Source organism: Neltuma alba, unplaced genomic scaffold (genome assembly GCF_004799145.2).
Source record: "Neltuma alba isolate B1F8T4 unplaced genomic scaffold, ASM479914v2 tig00011588_pilon, whole genome shotgun sequence".
In the NCBI taxonomy this organism is placed as follows: Eukaryota; Viridiplantae; Streptophyta; class Magnoliopsida; order Fabales; family Fabaceae; genus Neltuma; species Neltuma alba.
In genome coordinates, this window is record NW_021636241.1 from 1 (window position 1) to 4,581 (window position 4,581).

Genomic DNA, 4,581 nt, shown 5'->3' on the forward strand with positions numbered 1-4,581 from the left:
ATTGAAATATGCAGGTACAGTAACAACGGCATTCTCAACGGTTGAACCGAGATATGACTCCCGCAATATCACGCATCTTTGCTAGTATCATGGATGAGATTTCTTCCGGTAAAAATTGCTTTTCCTGTGATTTAAAATTTACAACAAATCTGGGCTTGTCATCGGCACCACCAATAACCTTAAAAGGCCAGATATTCATATCATTCTGAACATGGGAATCACTAAATCTCCTACCAATCAACCTCTTTGCATCTGCGGATTATCATTGATTTGTAAGTGAAAATAAATAATGAGTTAAAGGAAATATACAGTACACATCCATCCTCCAAATAAAAAGAAGAAGATTATAAAACATAGTTGAACTAGAGGTAATTTAAATTTAATAGTGAATGAATGGAGTAAACGACGACCAATCCTAACTATATAACCGTTGCAGACTTTTTTTTTAATTCGAGAACTCATTCTTATTTTCTAGGGCCTCAATTGAAAATCATAAGACTCGTATTCGTATAGCCTTTGATATTGTAAAAAAATATGAGGAAAAAAAGGGGTAAAACAATCGGACTCTGAAATTTATGAAAAAACATTATCAGAAAGTTTTTTTTTTTTTTTTAACTCACATTTTGGGCTACTACATATATTCTCTTACCCAAGTTCAATTCAGAGGCATAGTTGATTGAAACAGGAAAAAGGGGGGGGGGGAAACAGAGAGAAAGAGACAGACAACCACCAAAGAAAGTATTAGTAGGGTTAAGTGCAGCCTGGTTCTTGGCAGCATCACCAATCATCCTTTGAGTATCAGTGAAGGCAACACAAGACGGTGTTGTTCTGTTCCCTTGATCGTTCACTATAATCTCTGCTCGCTCATGTTGCCATACTGCAACGCATGAGTATGTTGTTCCAAGATCAATTCCGATGGCTAGCTTCTGCCGCGATGTATCGCCCATCTTCTTCCTCTTTGAAGTCTGATCAAAGGACTCTTTTGAGTCTAAATCGAGAAGGCTTCTTGGACATTTGTTGCAAGTTGTAAGAGGCTAGTCATCTATTCCAAGTACAAAGTAACAGACATTAAATGGAAACGGGAAGTGGCAATCAAAGCGGCAGAAATCAAGAGATTATGGCATTAAATATACATATAATTAATGACGGTTGTGAAGCATATTTTCAATCAAATCAAGTCATCAAATATATAATTAGAAGATAATTAGAATATTTGATTATTATTGTTTTTTCTCTGGGGCAAACGAAGATTGCCAACTAGATCCGGTGAAGTTTATTGCTAATATATAGTTTCAATTCTCAAAATTTAGGCTTAATTAATTGCTCCTATAAAACTTGCGTGCTCCTATAAAGTAAATCAAATTTAGTAAAAAGAAAAAAAATGAGTGTGTGGTTGACATGGCTTTTTGTGGACACCCTATTTTACTTGGATTCACAAATAAATAATAAGCCAAATAAATAAAAAAAATGGTATTGGAAAAATTCCCCTAATTCTTTCTTGAAGGTTAAGTTCGAAAAACCCATTTGCAATAAATAATTAAAAATAAAAAAATAAAATTAATCTAAATTCTAATGAGATTAAATGTTGATTAAACTCCTGATTAAGAAAATATGGTTTTGAGTCTTTAGTAAAAAAATCTCATTAATACTGATTAGCCTCTAGATTAGGAAATGTGGTGTGAAGTCATTAAAACAATTTTAAAAAAAATGAAAAATAAAAAAAATCTCTTGGCCCCCAAATTAGAAATGTGATTTTTATTCATAACAGAGAAAAAAATAAAAATAAAAATAAAAAGAATTCTCTCATTTATGATGATTGGGTCTCAAGTTAGGAAATGCCATCAAGAAAAAAATAAAAAACAATTAAAAAGAAATTTAAAAAGGGCCATTAATGAGGCAAAACTAGGTGAGGCCTATGAGAAGATGAAGAGGCAAAGGCACAACAAAAAGAATTTGTGGGATGGAAGATATTTGGAAGAAAAACGAATCAACTGAGAGAGGTAGAGAGATAATTCTATTTCTTCACTCCATCTCATCGCTTGGAATAGTAATATCTATGGGGATAGTTCACCTTAACCTAAGAGACAAAATCCTACAGAGCAGACCATCCACGTGAGATACAAAAATATCGGAACAACTATTTTTTTTTATTTACACCATATTTTCTTGCCATCCGATTTTACACTATATTAACTCATAACAAAACATATCAATCAGATATTATATTATATTTTCATTATATATTGTACACTCAACAAATAAAATTTTTTTAAGAAAAATAAAAAAAATCCTCCTATTTCATTGTATTGTATATTTTCAACAAAAAAAAAAAGAGGAAATTTTTCACTCATTTTATTTGAGCACCACTGCACCATTATCTCACACATCATAATCTAATGATTTAAAAAATAAATGAAAGAGAGAAGAACAATATCTAAATAGATATTTAGCTAAAGTATATATTTGGTCATTTAATTTTGTATAAGGTTCCAATTTAGTCCCTTAACTTTAAAACATACATTTAGTCCTTTAATCCTAAAATCATTAGGTTTTAATAATGATTTTTTGTAACAATCATAGATGTTTTGAAAATCAAACTTAACATATTAGCATTTGAGAATATTTTCAACATTTAATATCTTAATGTCATCATTTTAAAAAAAATTTTAGGGTTGAAGGACTAAAAGTATACTTTTTAAGTTAATGGACCAAATTAAAACCTTGTATAAAATTAAAGGATTGTATACTTTAGTTTAGGTATTTCTATGACTTCATTCTATATTAATTCATAAAAATATCAGAGTATGTAAATTTCCTTTTTTGTGTTCTAGTATAGATTAAATTAGTAAAATATCTATCTCGATATTGTTTATTTATTTACTGATTAAATTATTTATTTTTTAGATATTTTTCAATAGATTTATTTCCCCGTCTCCTAAAAAAATTATTTATTATAAAAAATATATAATTTCTCTTATATAAGATTTCTGTTGACTCTTCTTTCTTTCTTTTTTTTTTAATAATTTTTTCCCCTACTCCCTCGGCTTTTCACCTTAATAGTTCAGAATTTGGCTAACTATGGTTCCCAGCTCCACTCTTTTTTGGGCTTCATTTAAATTTTTTTTTAATTATACTCTTCTGATCCTTAATATAGGATCTAATTGTTAAGTTAATTTTAATCCTAAATATAATATCTATTTATCATATTTATCAATTTTTTCTAAATTATCTCTATGGATACTCCCTCAACCATAATCAAGTAAGTGAGGAAGGGGGATATTAGAAAAATAATTATGGTGTTTTAAAAAAATATGTCATATTTTTTATAACTACCTAACTTACTTAATTTTCTTAATCTAATTAAATTAGTTAAATATACCTTATATCAAGGATTGAAGGAGTATTTCCGTATGTTCTCGTGTAAGACATGATACAGAAAGCACATGACTTAATACTATTTAATATAAAAGTGAATGAAAAGTGAAAACTTGCCGATCTGTTTTCCTTTCTTTTTTTTTGCTTTATTGGTGATACGAGGAGTCATTATTTATTGCTTTTTCATTCCTGGAAACTACTTGTGATCGATTCTTGCTTTCTTTGAAACTAAACTTAAATTGATGGTGGAATATTATTAACATTAATATTAATAATCCATTTATTCTCTGCACTATCACCTCAAAATTGAGGAAAAACACCAAAGGAATATAAGCTTGGGGAGGATTTTTTTTGTTTTGTTGTTTAATTAGATTAACAAAAAATTATCTACTCCATCCGACTAGTTCCGGGTTCGAGTCCCGGGCAACCCATTATACTTAATATATCCAAGTCATATGTATGAAGTCATACGGTACTCATAGTTCTAAATAATCCGTATCTTTTCTTGGTTTGGGTGCCTTCATTGAAAGATGAAAGTACCTAAGTTTTTGGAAGAATATACAATGAGGTCCCAAATAAGGAAAACAATTAAAAAACAAGTATCAGGGGTTGTCATTCTCGCTATAAGGACTTGTTATTATAGGCTGTTGAGGTTATTATTGGGACCTTTCGGTAATTATTTCTCTTCTATGGGACTTGGTTGTAATTCCCCCTAAGTTTTTTTGCTCACAGGGAGTATTTGAACCAAAAAATATGTAGTGTCCACCCATAAAATAAAAGAAGGATGAATAAGCAGAGAGGTGGATACATGGTTAGGATTGGTAATATGGACCAACCCGTGACTCGTGGGTTGGCCCATGACGGGTTAAACCCATATGAGTTAGGTTGAAGCAACCCGTTTGAAGGCGGGTTGGCTTTTAGCCAAACCTAACCCAAGGTGGGTTAGTGGGTTGGCCCGCCAACACTTTTTTTTTTGTGAATTTTTTTTTAACTTTTAAATATTTTTTCTTATATAATATCCAGAAATAGTAATAAATTTTTGTTTTTCCTTGAAATATTTGATTAAAGCACCAAATAAATTATATAGGTATTTTTTTATTTTTTAGATAGGATATAATATATAATAATATATATAATAATTAAAATTTTGAAAAAATAAATGCGGGTTAGTTCACGGGTTTGGTACACCAGAATGTATGCGTTAGT

At 30.1% G+C, this 4,581-nt stretch overlaps 1 pseudogene; it reads right to left on the reverse strand.

Annotated features, from left to right (window-relative positions):
* Nucleotides 1-6: 6 nt before the first annotated feature.
* LOC114715384 (heat shock 70 kDa protein 18-like) lies at nucleotides 7-947 on the reverse strand (annotated as a pseudogene).
* Between the last annotated feature and the right edge of the window lie 3,634 nt (nucleotides 948-4,581).